Source organism: Bubalus bubalis, chromosome 7, assembly GCF_019923935.1.
Source record: "Bubalus bubalis isolate 160015118507 breed Murrah chromosome 7, NDDB_SH_1, whole genome shotgun sequence".
NCBI classification, from domain to species: Eukaryota; Metazoa; Chordata; class Mammalia; order Artiodactyla; family Bovidae; genus Bubalus; species Bubalus bubalis.
In genome coordinates, this window is record NC_059163.1 from 30,451,562 (window position 1) to 30,466,256 (window position 14,695).

The 14,695-nt window shown below is 39.5% G+C and overlaps 1 protein-coding gene across 1 annotated transcript in view; it reads left to right on the forward strand.

The window, feature by feature from the left end:
- GC (GC vitamin D binding protein) overlaps positions 1-14,695 on the forward strand; it is a 43,033-nt gene that overhangs the window by 752 nt on the left and 27,586 nt on the right. The gene's annotated exons all lie outside the window — the stretch shown is intronic.

Sequence of the window (14,695 nt, forward strand, 5' to 3'; positions counted from 1 at the left end):
GCCTCCAATTAAAATAAATAAATTTAAATTTTAAAAAAATAAAAGAAAAAAAGAACTTAACAGCTATGAAATATGACTATTAAGATCCTTGAGCTATATTTCTCATTGAGTTCATTTATCAACTAGTGTCTTCATCTTTGAGCAATATACAACTTTGTGGCAAGTTCCCAAGCTGCAAAATTCATAATCTGTCTCAGTTTACTTTCTGGGTGATTCTTTAATGCTTATAAAAGGAATCTGCATTCATCCTGCTTTGAAAAGTTAAAATTTTCATGTAGTGCTGCCAGTTAACAGCTTTACCCAAGTCATATATTAGAATTCATATGAACAACATTTAACCAGTGGAATAAAATGTGTGTACCCCAGGAATCAGTTATTAACTGTGACAAGAATAATCTTACTCCTGCCTTTCTTATTCTTTTACATTCACTTTTTAAGAAAATAATCTTCATTTCTCATTCAAATTATTTTTAAATTTTGTCTTATTCATGTCTGTTACAAGACCTCTGAATAGCCCAGGTCCCAAGGAACCCTGAAAGCCTATTGCTTTTCCCAGGGTTTCCCTGGGGCAGATCTGAGCGTGGAAAGTCCTCCTGAACTAGTTTCAGATCTGGATCTTCACAACACAGAAACTCCAGTAATGGTTAAGTTCTGGGACTACATGTGAATGCCAGAATGTGCCATTTTGTTCTACTGACTCAGTAAGTGTACACTGGATTAACTTCAAACAGTTATAGTGCTTTGGAGAATACCAGTATTTGGCGACCTCTTTTTTGACATCCTTTAGCATTCTCTCAGCCCGTGATGTAACGGATGCTAAAAGCTTCAAGCCAGCTCCCTTGAACTGAACTTCACAATGAACTTGGTTAACAATGTGCCATAGCTCAGAGGATGACACCTGAGACATAAAATACAATTACCTAATAAATGTCCAATATTTGGTGACTGCAGTTCTGAGCCATCAGTCCTTGGTTCTATAACACCTGAGCATGACCCAAATACCAAGTCACTGATTTACCTGAAAGCGAGGTGTGCTCACTCCTGGCAGGAAGTGCACATATTAAAGTAATTGAAAGGAATTTTGGATGCTGGAGGATTGGTTAGGTTACAGTTCTGTCTAGTTCTTGAGAGTTGACTGATCACCCACCCAGAAAAGAACCCCTTTTCCAAAGTGTATGTCCCTCAACACTCATTTTATAAATAAGTTTCTATATCCAAATATATTTAAGAAATAAGCCATACATTAGTCCTTCTTGGCTGGTTTATGATCAATGTTTTTGATTTCTCAGAACTCATAGGACAACAAAACAAGAAGATTTAAGCCAGAGTTTCCCAGACATATGGGCTCTTTCCTAAAATGCCTATATCCTGTAGAAACAGTCTCTGGAAAACATCAGCTCTAAAATGTATACAGTATAAACATTAGCTCCAGTCAGGCCCATACTCGAATATCAAATGGTACTGAGGATTCAGTTCATAAGCCCTTGTATACATCTTGTGAGAGAAGGGCTTACCAAATATGCTAAATCTAAATGATATAATATCCACTTTAGCTACCCTGTGAATGACAAGAAAATTATGTCCACCAATTGCCTCCACTTGGCTTCTGTATTCAAAACTCGATAAAAGCACTAACCCAAATTGTATCTTTCCCTCTTCTAAGAAACAGGCAAGAAGGCTACTGACACAGCCTCACAATCACCACAGAAATAACGCTACAAGAAATAAACCACTGCTGTTTATAAGCGCTGTTGGCAAGAACATTTTCCTTTTGCTTTAAGCATTTCATTCTCAGCATAATTTTATTAAAGTGAAAGTGAAGTCGCTCAGTCATGTCTGACTCTTTGCGACCCCATAGACTGTAGCCTACCAGGCTCCTCTGTCCATGGGATTTTCCAGGCAATAGTACTGGAGTGGATTGCCATTTCCTTCTCCAAGGGATCTTCCCAACCCAGGGCTCGAACCTGGGTCTCCCACATTGTAGGCAGATGCTTTACCGTCTAAACCACCAGAGAAATCCAAAGAATCATGCAGTGGGTTGCCATTCCCTTCTCTTAGGAGATCTTCCTGACCCAGGAATTGAACCCAGGTCTCCCACACTGCAGGCAGATGCTTTACTGTCTGAGCCACCAGGGAAGTCCATTTTATTAAACATGATATCAAACAGCAAGAAGAAAGTAAATTTCCCTCAGGTTGCTGGGTAAGCTGTATTTTCCTTTCTCCCAGTTAGCTGTCAGAACAGTCCTCAGACAATATGGTTAAACAACATGGTTTATCCACTGCTGAATCATTCTGTTTCTCTTTTCTACAAGTTGACCACCACTTCTTCAGTAGCCATGTGAAAATCAAAGTTGTCCTAAGTTTGATTAAGGAACATAGCTATACTGAATGCTAAAGAGAAGTAATTTAGAGCAAGTAGATATTCTAATTTCCCAGATATGTCTATATATTATCTCTGCAAAGCAAACATAATGGTGACTGAGGAGATGACACAGGATTTGAGATCTACATGATGAAAAGAAGACGGCTGTGTAAATATCCAGAAGTATGTTTCAAGCAGAAGGAAGCCAGGCGCAAATGTCCTAGGCTAGGAACAAATAGGACCTGATCTAAGTTCACAAAGCAGCCCAAGTAAAAGCTTAAAGAGGCTTAGATGATAAGGGAAAGGAGGAAGAACTGAAGTCAGAGAAGAATCTAAACTCGATCATGGAAAGCAATGCTAACCTCCATGGAAATCAATAGCCAAGTTATGCTTCATTGCTGTCAAGTCCAATGTCAGGTATGCACTCACCGTCACAGCTGGGCTATGGGGGTGTGTACACACACGTTAAAAGGTCACAAGGTTGATCTCTATAGGAAGAAGTTGAAATCATTAAAAAGGAACTGCTTGGCCTCCCTCTAGTATCTATGGTCACTTCGTATGGATCCCCCTCTGTCTGCTCCAAGTTCACATATAGAGAAGGCCTCCCTGACCAACCTACCTACCAATAGCACCTACTACATTTTTCTCTATTCCCTTACCCCATCTTAGACTCATTTTGCTTTTGTTTTTAGCACTCGTCATATTATCACCCGCTGTTCATTTATTTTTTTTGTAATGAAAGTAAGATGTAAAAGGTAAATTCCATGAAATCAAGGACTTTTTGTTCCCGGCTGGAATCCTCAGTTTTAGAACAGTACTTGCCACATAGTACAGTTAGTAGACTTTTTTGTGTGTAAAATCGCAAAATTAAGTTTATTAGAGTACCTACCTCATAAGACAGTTTTGAGTATTTAAGGAAAATTAAGGGGCTTTCCTGGTGGCTCAGTGGTAAAGAATCCACCTGCCAATGCAGGAGATGTAGGCTTAATCCCTGGGCCAGGAAGATCCCCTGGAGAAGGACATGGTCTCCCAATCCAGTATTCTTGCCTGGAGAACTCCATGGACAAAGAAGCCTGTGGGCTACAGTCCATGGGATAGTAAAAGAGTCAGAAATGATTTAGAGACTAAACAGCAACAACAAGAAATGTCAACTAAGACACATCACAGATATCCTGGAAGGAGTAAATTTTAAGTCTCTTGTTATTTTCATTATAAAGCACTGACACTAGATTTTATGCACTGAATAAAATAGCTAATAATTTACAATGTGCCAGGTTAAATCTTTTAGATATATTCTTTTAAAATCTTTTAGATACATTCGCTTCATCCTTTCAACACCATGATGAGCTCAGTACTATTATACCCATTTTATAAATGGGAAAATTGAGGAGAAGAGTGGCTAAGTAACTTATCCAAAATAACTGAGCTAGTAATTGGCAGAATCGGAATTTTACATTAATTCATTGGGTTTACAAAGGCAATGCTCACAATCATTGCTTCACTGCCTCTCATGAGACACAAAGCTGAAACAGTCTTTAACTAATCTTAGGACAAGTATAAAAGAGAACCAGTTATTACCACTGATTTAGGGGGAAGTAAGTTAAATTCATTCTGTTCTCCAAGGTCATCCACAACTGATCCAAACCTCAGTTCATCCCTATCCCATGAAACCGGCTCTGTCTTCTAAACTTCCCTATTTTTAGGGCACTATCACCTCTAAGCCATCTATGTTCAGTCTTATAGAGCATTGTTGGATTTTATTCTATCCATTTGTTAATCTATACTCAATCACTTCTATATTCTAAATATTTTAGCCCTGAAACACATCAGCCTTGCACAGAGCCTCTTCAGTGTTCCCTTTTGTCTGTAGCCCTTGCCCTCTGCATAGCTCTAGTTCTTAACACCTGAGAACACTCCTATCTGCATGCTAAGTTGCTTCCCAGTCATGTCCAACTCTTTGTGACTCAATGGACTGTAGCCCACCAGGTTTCTCTTGCCTGGATTCTCCAGGCAAGAACACTGGAGTAGGTTGCCATGCCCTCCTCCAGGGGATCTTCCCAACCCAGGGATCAAACCCGCATCTCTTACATCTCCTGTATTGGCAGGCAGCTTCTTTACCAGTACAGTTCCATTTCCTTATACTCTCCTTGTGCAGGTTCTTGCTCCCCTTCATCCAGCTATTGTAGGCTTCCCTAATCAAAACCCTACCTCCCATCACTTCCCCAAACAATTCAAACTTAAAAACAGTGCAAAATTTGGCATAATGTGGTAAGTAGAATTCAAAACTGAATTATATCCAAAGTAGAATCACTACTGAGAGGTTAATTGCTGGCGTCCAGCCCCAGCAGGATCCAGGGGTACCCTCAGGATGACGGCATAGGCGATAAGGAAAGTAAAAAGGGAAGAGAAAGAGGCTTGATCTTCCTTGGTTTACACAGAAAGCCAATAAAGCTCCTGTGTTCCAAGGAGGCATCCTGAAAGAACAGAGAGAGAAAAGGAGAGAAAAGAAAAAAAGAATGACACGGGGAGACCAAGCTTCGGTGAGCGAGGCCCTATTTTCAAAAGGAACTTTTATACCTTGAGCTGTACATAGAGAGAAATTAAAGATGCAAAGTCATACAGAGTCAGCCCAAACATTACGTCTTTATCAAAACCAGGATTTTTTCTGCATACCTTTCCCATAAACAATGTTGTGTACATTATCTTCTGGCCTTGGAGGCCTGTGGACATTTTATGACCCTTTTTGATAAAGGCTGCTCAACCAGAAAACTTATTTTCCCTTGAAGTGTTTTTTCTTTATATTTCTAATCTATGTCAGCCTCAGAAAGTGCTAAACAGAGTTACATTCTCACAGAGCAAAGGTGCAGTGAGTTACAACAAAGAAAGAAACAATTAGCTCAGAGGTCTGATGTGGTTAATTCCAAGACTGCTACTTGTTTTTCTTACATTCCAACTATGTTAACTAATGCACTCCCAGATGCACAATGGATAAGGGATATGGGTACTTGGCAGCAAGCATTGGCCCAATAATGAAGCCCTTTACCAGTACTCGGAGGAGCCTGGTGGGCTGCAGTCCATAGGGTCACTAAGAGTCGGACACGACTGAGCGACTTGACTTTCACTTTTCACTTTCATGCGTTGGAGAAGGAAATGGCAGCCCACTCCAGTGTTCTTGCCTGGAGAGTCCCAGGGACGGGGGAGCCTGGTAGGCTGCCGTCCATGGGGTCGCACAGAGTCGGACACGACTGAAGTGACTTAGCAGCAGTAGCAGTTACCAGTACTATCTATTCTAATAATTTTTCATCCCTTAAAGGACTTTTAGAATGTTTTGGCTTCCTGTGCCTTTCAAGGTTGGGGAGTTGTGAACAATCATGTGTGTTAATTGCAAGAGTATGGATAAACCTGTCAGGCAAGCTAGAATGCCAACAGAGGGGTTAAAATAGAAATATTCCTTTCATTCCCAGGAGACTTATTAACTAAAGCCCTAAGTTGACTTTTTCAAGAGAAAGGTGGTCAGGGATAGCCCCCTGTTAATGTCAGAAGAGTTGGTGAAAGGCACAAAATAGTAAGACAGACAGATTCTGGTTTTGGGGTAGATGCTCGAGCAGATCCAGGGGGTCCCTTGAGGCCTGATCTGCCTTTGCCTGTCAGGTTCTCTCCGCATGACCTTTGTCATGGGTGGGATCTCCTGTGGTGGCTCCCAGCAGCTAATGAAATGATACTGATGGACTGGACATAAATTTGAGCAAACTCCAGGAGATAGTTGAGGACAGAGGACCCTGGAGTGCTATAGTCCATGGGGGTCACAAAGAGTTGGACACAACTTACCAAATGAAAAACAACAATGAAACAATAGGGATGAACATGCATAGCCAGCTAGTGGGATTCTAGGAATCAGACTGTCTTATATGAATCCACACCAATTCTGGTCTCTATTTGGAGTCACCTAATGGTGGGTACAATCTCAGGCTTAAATATTAACATGTATGGTAGGCAGAAAGAGAGTCCTCCAAAAATGTCAATGTCAGAATGCCTGGAACCTGAAAAAACTCTAGCTTACGTCACAAAGGGGAATTAAGGTTGCAGGTTCAGCTGTTCTTAAAACAGAAAAATACAGAAAGTATTACCTGAGTAGGGCCAATGCAATCACAAGAGAGAAGCAGAAGAGAATCAGTCAGAGGAAGACATGCTAAGGAGAAAAGGCACAGAGAGGTACAAAGTTGCCAGTTTTGAAAATGGAGGAAGGGGCTCTTGAGCCCAGAAGCCTAGGTATCTAGAGACTGGAGCAGGCAAGGAAATGGATTCTCCCCTAGAGCCTCCAAAGCACAGAGAATTCTTAAAGAGGTGGGAATACCAGACCACCTGACCTGCCTCCTGAGAAATCTGTAGGCAGGTCAAGAAGTGACAGAACTGTGGCGGATTCATTTTGATATTTGGCAAAACTAATACAATATGTAAAGTTTAAAAATAAAATAAAATTTAAAAAAAAAGAAGTGACAGAACTGGACACGGAACAACAGACTGGTTCCAAATCGGGAAAGGAGTATGTCAAGGCTGTATATTGTCACCCTGCTTATTTAACTTATATGCAGAGTACATTGTGTGAAATGCCAGGATGGATGAAGTACAAGCTGGAATCAAGACTGCTGGGAGAAATATCAATAACTTCAGACATGCAGATGACACCACCCTTATGGCAGAAAGTGAAGAAGAACTAAAGAGACTCTTGGTGAAAGAAGAGAGTGAAAAAGATGGCTTAAAACTCAGCAGTCAGAAAACTAAGATCATGACATCCGGTCCCATCACTTCATGGCAGATAGATGGGGAAACAATGGAAACAGTGAGAGACTTTATTTTGGGGAGCTCCAAAATTATTTGTAGATGGTGACTACAGCCATGAAATTAAAAGATGCTTGCTCCTTGGAAGAAAAGCTATGACCAACCTAGATAGCATATTAAAAAGCAGAGACATTACTTTGCTGACAAAGGTTCATCTAGTCAAAGCTATGGTTTTTCCAGTAGTCATGTATGGATGTGAGTGTTGGACCATAAAGAAAGCTGAGCACTGAAGAATTGATGCTTTTGAAGTGTAGTGTTGGAGAAGACTCTTGAGGGTCCATTGGACTGCAAGGAGATCCAACCAGTCCATCCTAAAGGAAATCAACCCTGAATATTCATTGAAAGGACTGATGCTGACACTGAAACTCCAATACTTTGGCCACCTGATGTGAAGAACTGACTCATTTGAAAAGACCCTAATGCTGGGAAAGACTGAGGGCAGGAGGAGAAGGGGACGACAGAGGATGAGATGGTTGGATGGCATCACTGACTCGATAGACATGAGTTTGACCAAGCTCTGGGAGTTGGTGATGGACAGGGAAGCCTGGCATGCTGCAGTCTATGGGGTCTCAAAGAATTGGACACAACTGAGCAACTGAACTAAACTAGAGCCTCCAGAAGAACAGAGCCCTGCTGACACCTTGATTTGAGCCCTGTGAGGTCTGTGTCAGACTACCCAACCGAAATATTAGGTAGTAAGTGTAAGCCATTAAATGTGTGGGAATTTATTACCATAGCAATAGAAATACAGCACTGTAGGTTTCCGGGCCCTGTGACAGGCTGGGACTTCCCAAAGGAAAGAGTCAATGAGTGAAATCATCTCACTTTTGATAGATTACAGTTTTATTGACCAGATCCAGGGGGAGTTGGCCAGGAGGTAACTGGGATACATGTTAACTCAATTCCCTGATTCCTAGGAGTTTGGGTTTCACCTTCTCTACCATTTTCCTCTGACCAGAAAGTAATGTAGCCTACCACCCGAGAGAAGGACTGCAGCAAGTTACATGGGATCCTGATCACAAGGCATATAAATTCTATTTCCTACTATGTACTGTCAGTAGATTTTTACCATGAGAACTGCTAACATTCATTGAGTTTTAACCACTTTTTGTTGTTATGGTTCAGTTGCTCAGTTATCTCCGACTCTTTGCAACCCCATGGACTGCAGCATGCCAGGCCTCTCTTGCCCTTCACTATCTCCAAGAGTTTGCTCAAAGTCATATTCATTGAGTCGATGATGCCATCCAACTATCTCAATCTCTGTTGCCCGCTTCTCCTCCTGCCTTCAATCTTTCCCAGCATCAGGATATTTTCCAATGTGTCAGCTCTTTGCATTAGGTGGCCAAAGTATTGTAGCTTCAGCTTCAGCATCAGCATCAGTCCTTCCAATGAATATTCAGGGTTGATTTCCTTTAGGATTTACTGGTTTGATGCCCTTGCAGTCCATATTGGGCAGGAGATGTGCTATATATTTTTACATAGATCAACATATTTCATAGAACAGCCTCAATAACAAGGTACTGTTTCACTTAGATTCTAAAATTACCCTTCCTTGAATACAACTCCAAGTTGTTCATGCCTGTACATGAATGTTATTTCAATAAATACCCAATTACCTTAAAAAAAATAAGTAAAACTTTGGTGATCACCTTTTCTAGTATTTAAGTCCCTCACTTCAGTTTTGTTGGATTATTCATTCTCCAGATACGACTGATTTTCTAACTTCATATATTTTTTTCATGTTGTTCTCTCTACTTAAAATTCCTCTCCCAATTCATTTATCCCTGTTAACATCCTGCCCATCATTCGTGGTCCACTTCAAGTGGTAGTTCCTTCCACAAGTCTTTCTAAAGGCTGTCTTCCATTCTAGGAGTCCATATGTTTTGTTTCAATATCTTCTATGGCAATGATCACCATTGTTGCTATTGGTGTTGTGGTCTTATTCTTATCTATTAGACCTCAGTTCCTTAAGTATTGGTGGCTTTCAAATTTCTTATATGGTGCTTTATCATGTTATTTATTCTTATGCTGTTTTAAAAACCAAGACCTGTAATGCATTCTAAGTTTCCAAGTCAGGATACCAAAGACAACACTGTCACTCATGCCAAAGGTGGGAGAAGGAAACTTGCTCCTTTATCTTCACCTCTGCAAAAGGCTTTGTAGATGACAAGGTGCTCAATTTGTGAAGCAAAGGAGAGGTGAAATGAGATGCATGGAGGAAGAATGCCTCCTTTGGGACTTTGGTGACTGTAGCATCTATATAGGCTACCACCCATGTTGAACCCAAAGACATCACATTTGAGTGAGTCTATGAGGCCATCCTCTACTGCAATTGTAATATCTGGGCAACTGACCTATTGCTATCCTATCTTCTACTATTCGTGAATTTTCAACATCTGAAATGTTCCATTGATGGCAGCCTAAGAGGTACAGTTAATTTCTTTTAGATTAGTCAGTAGAAGTCATGTAGAACTCTATATTAAAAAGAACTCAATATTAAAAAGAATTTAATTTCTGCCCATTGACTTAAACTCAAAACCACATACCTGCCAGCAGATACCAGTATGAAACCAGATCAATGGGTTAGATAACAATGATTTAAAATGTCAATGGAAATGAGCCCCCCCTCCCAGGAAAACTGGGGAAAAAATGAAATAAAAGTACTAATTTGATTACCACTTCTTCATTGACAGTGTTTTTAGTGACATCTCAGTTTTTTGTGATTTTTTTTTTTCCTTTAGTTTCGATTAACAGGGCAACTTCCTAAATTAGCCCAACAATGTTTAATTTCTCAACTAAAACCACTACTCTGAATATCTAGCCCTACTGGTCCAAACGAATAGTACAAACCTTATTCTTTAAGTCTAAAAGAATAAAATAAAAGCATGAGTATACTGACCTTTTCTGACATAGATGAGTCTGTCAGTGCAGGATGGAAATAAAAATGTCAAACAAATAAAACTGCAAAAATGTAAATACCCAACAGCTCTGGAAGCCCATGATTCTCCAGAACATAACAGGAAAATAGCAACTTAAGACAGTTCTTAGCATCCTGCTTGTTTTTTTTTTTTTAATTCAATTTAGTATTATTTAGGCTCTAACCATAGCTACTGCTATACAGCTTCTCTAGAGGATCCATATGGTTTTAGAGAAAGATTATAACAATAGTTAAAACATTCAAAATACCCTAAAGTTTGTATCACCACAGTAAGTATCATGTTGTCTATCCCCACTAGAGTAAAAGTTCCACAAGGGCAAGGTCATGTCTATTTTGCTCTTTATTGTATATTTAGTACTGAACCCAATGCCTGGCACAGAGTAAGTCGTCAAGACATGTCTGTCCCATGTATGAACAAGTACTGTCAGCTGTGTGGCAAGAAGTGAGAGATGCATGAAGCAGTAAAGATTTCTCAAAAGTAAACCAAATGTTTTCAGAATCCCAGAATGAGGCACAAGTTACCAAAATGTTTTGCAATACAGATAGAAAAGGGGCGTGCTACTGCAAAAAGCAATTCCGTTAAGGACATTTGTAAACATAGAGTGCTGAGGAATCAGGATGTGAAAATGATTTTCCAGTGTCAACCAGGATTATGCCAATATTTACCAAAGCTGCCTCAAAGTCCAGACTGTCCTCTTCCCAGCCACATGACACATGAAAGAACAGAGTATGTCATTTGAAATTCACTTGATATAGGGTTTAATCATATGAATCAAAGTGAGCTCAACTGCTGTGAAAACATTATGCAGTATTCCATGGAATAAGGAATCGATTTCTAATAAATTGCATTTCAAATTAACTTCAGTATTTGTTACTTTTTAGAAGATGAAAAAGTGATTAGCATACTCACTTAGCCAGTTAAGCTCCAGATCTTCTCTTTGAATAAATGAATTTTTTCTGGTCAGAAATATTTAAAGTAATCCACCTAAAAGATACACGGTATAACAGCTTCCTCTACGGGCTACTTTTGTAAGAACAGTTTTATCTTATATTTTAATTCTAAATTTCTTCAGTGCCTCTTTTGGGCTTTTTCCCTTGCTTCTGTCTTGCCCAAGGCTGAATATTCCAAGAAAACATGCTTCCAAAACCATTTTAAGTCTTGTGTAGTTGATCTAGCTTCTCAGTTTTCTGTCATTCTAACTAATAATAGTTATCATTCTAACTAAAAATACACATGGATTTCAATGTGCTTCTGTACAGACACAGTTGATTTAATTAAAGCTGTTTAAACGACTGTTTAAACAGTAATGTCCTCTTGCACTACATTCACATACAATCACATTCTCAACACACTGAGTGAAACTCTGCTTCCTTAGTGAATTGAGAAACCTGGAAAGCTAGAAACAAAATAGTTCCTTAAATATTCAGAGGTGTCCCCACTTAATGCAGGCTCTCATTTTGCATTTTGTTGACTGGTCACAATAAAATAAAAGTGACCTCTGAAGTTTTATAGGAAGAGTTTATTAAACAAAGTTAGCCCATTTGCATTGAGAATAAATGAGTTCTTATTCCAGCTATGTTTTTGAGTAGCTTCAAACGATAAGCTTTGGAAAAAAGATTCTATATAATTTCTTGCTCTTACTATTTCAAAAAGGGTGACTTTGTAACTTTTAGAAGTGACCTGGAAGATCATGAGGATACAATTGTGTACTAAATCCAGGAATCTATAATGTATGTATGCACACATACTTGGTCACTTGGTTGGGTCCGACTCTTTGTGACCCCATGAACTGTAGCCCACCTGGCTCCTCTATCCATGGGATTTTTCAGGCAAGAATACTGGAGTGGGTTGCCATTTCCTCCTCCAGGGGATCTTCCCAACCCAGGGATCGAACCTGAGTCTCCTGTGTTTCCTGCATTGCAGGTGGATTATTTACCCACAAAGTTATCAAGGAAGCCCCCAATATACTGTTATTTAAACTCTATTTGAATATTTCTAGGACAAAACAAACTTGCTTCAAAAAGCTGTTCATCATTTCAGTTATTAATTAGCCACAGCTATAAAATTCTCTCACACTGAACTAAAATCTACTGTCCACCATTTCTCTCAGCTCTACCCAGAAGTAACAAATGTCGCTGACATCCTCATACTACCTGTTCTGTCCTTACAGGAGGATAGCTGTATCCTAAAATCTTTCCCTCTGTGCCCTAATCTTCAGTCCCACCAGATACCATTAATGATTAACAGAAAATTCCTGCTTTATTTTGACCTTTTGAAACTGACAATATCCAACCTTGTAAATGAGTTAATAAATTACAGGAAATGTACTAGACATGAAGGTTCTCAGATAGTCAATAGAGTACAAAAAGCTGTTGTCAATCCTACTGTCTCATCCTAGTTTCCAAGATAATGTGATATTTGATTATGTAGGGTTTTATCCACTTTGTCATGTTGATGGTATTGAGTTAATCCCTTATTACAAAATGACACTTAAGAAAGCTTTTGTCCCTCAATTCTGACTTCTCACCTTGGATATATACTTTAAACAGTTCACCTGAAAGACTTAGGGTGCAACAGTTTCCTCTATGAGCAGTTTTCACCGAAATCAGGCATTTTCACCAGTAATTCAAACAAATCCTAAAGAGAGTTTTTTTAAAAGGGAAAAAAACAATCTTCCCTGGTCAGTATCCAACCACTACCACCTCCACTCCAAATCATAAAACAAGAATGCCTACATATAAGCAATACATGATGTAAAATAGATAACTAATAAGAACTTACTGTATAGCACAGAGAACTCAATACTCTGTAATGGCCTATATGGGAAAATGATCTAAAAATAGAGTAAATAGATGTATAACTGATTTACTTTGTGTACACCTGAAACTAACACATCATTGTAAATCAACTATATTCCAATTTAAAAATAAGAAGAATTTCTACCCTGTGTTATATATATTTATTCTTCCATGGAGTTGAGGCAAGGCCATCTAGGTGGTAAAAGGCACGCCAGTAGTTGCCATCATATCACCCAAGATGGATTTCCCAATATTTAAATCCAGGAGGATGAGTTATTCAACATCAAAACAATTTATAATAGGAACTGGGCCATTTATATACTTAATTTTTTAAATATAGCATCAAAATATTGGGAAATTTCCTAGACTTGCTTGAATGAACGATGAATCAGGGACAAATACTGACTGCCTTCCCTGTGTTCTCCTACTGTGTATATAATAGGTATGTTGAAAACATGGGTCTCACCATCAATAAAGTACTCATTCCCTGTGGGAACAAGCTCTTCCCAACCATGTCGAGGGACTTGAAAGTAAGGCTTTTATTTTTCTGATCACACAAATAAGGTCTTATGGTCCTTTTAAACCTCAAAATAACCACCTTATAACAGTCATGGAAATTTCTGGTTAGTTTAATCATCAAAAATTTGTAAATTCAAATGTGTTCCTTTTTACGGATGAGTAGTATTCCATGGGATATATGTACCACAGCTTTATTCATTCATCCATCAAGGAGTAGGAAAGGGTGAAAGGTGGGAGGGAGGTTCAAGAGGGAGGGGACATACGTATACCTATGGCTGATTCATGTTGACATATGGCAGAACCCAAACCAATATTGTAAAGCACTTATCCTTCAATTAAAAATAAATTTTTTAAAAATTGTAAATTCATTTAAAGTGGGAAGTTTGATTCCCCCAGGTCATTTTTATTTCAGTCTTGTTGCCTTTAGTGGCAAAGGGGATCATATACATTCCTCTGCCTGTTCTCTTCTCCTTCATCCTCCTCTCTAGGCTGCTTTTAGTTCCTCCAGGGCTAACACAAGGAAAAAAGAAGCCAGCAGGAAAGATAAGCAGCAATAAATCTCACTCAGTGGGCAGCTTGGTGAGGTAGCGTTCCTTTCTCTGGTTACAGATGTTCAGAGTTAACACATTCTTTTTGTGGGTTCTTCAGAGATCTCTTTCCCCATCATCCCTGGTGATCACTCGCATCATCTGGCAACTTAAGAGCTCCCTCTGGCCCTTTGATTTTCAAATTGTCTGCATCTGCACAAAGACATCCTACTCTTGGTAGCCTACTGCCTTCTACATAAATGTCTCCCCACTCCAAAAAAAAAAAAAAAGAGATAGGATGATTCCAGGCCAGTTTTGCTCTCCTGCCCAATCAGCATCAGGTACACAGGCCACAGCAGAGTCTCCCACTCACAGCCCAACCTCTGTTGCCCCACGCCACTTAACCTGCCCTTCTAAATGTACAGTTTTCTCAAGGCTGAATCAGATACCTGACCATGCCACCGCATCTTCCAAGGATCACCTATCAAGGTCTGAATGTGTTCTTTGAAGCCCCTCTTACGATTCTTGAAGTGAAGAGAAGCACTCTCTTACCACTCTCCTGAACTCATCACATGGACTGACAACTTTCCCAAAAAATTATTTTGCCTAATTTCCAATTTTTCCCTCAGCTTACCCAGCCTTCTGTTAGAGAGTCTGGAGGTGTGAATGAAGCAAGAGTGGCAACACCAGGTCTCACACCCCTCCCTGAAA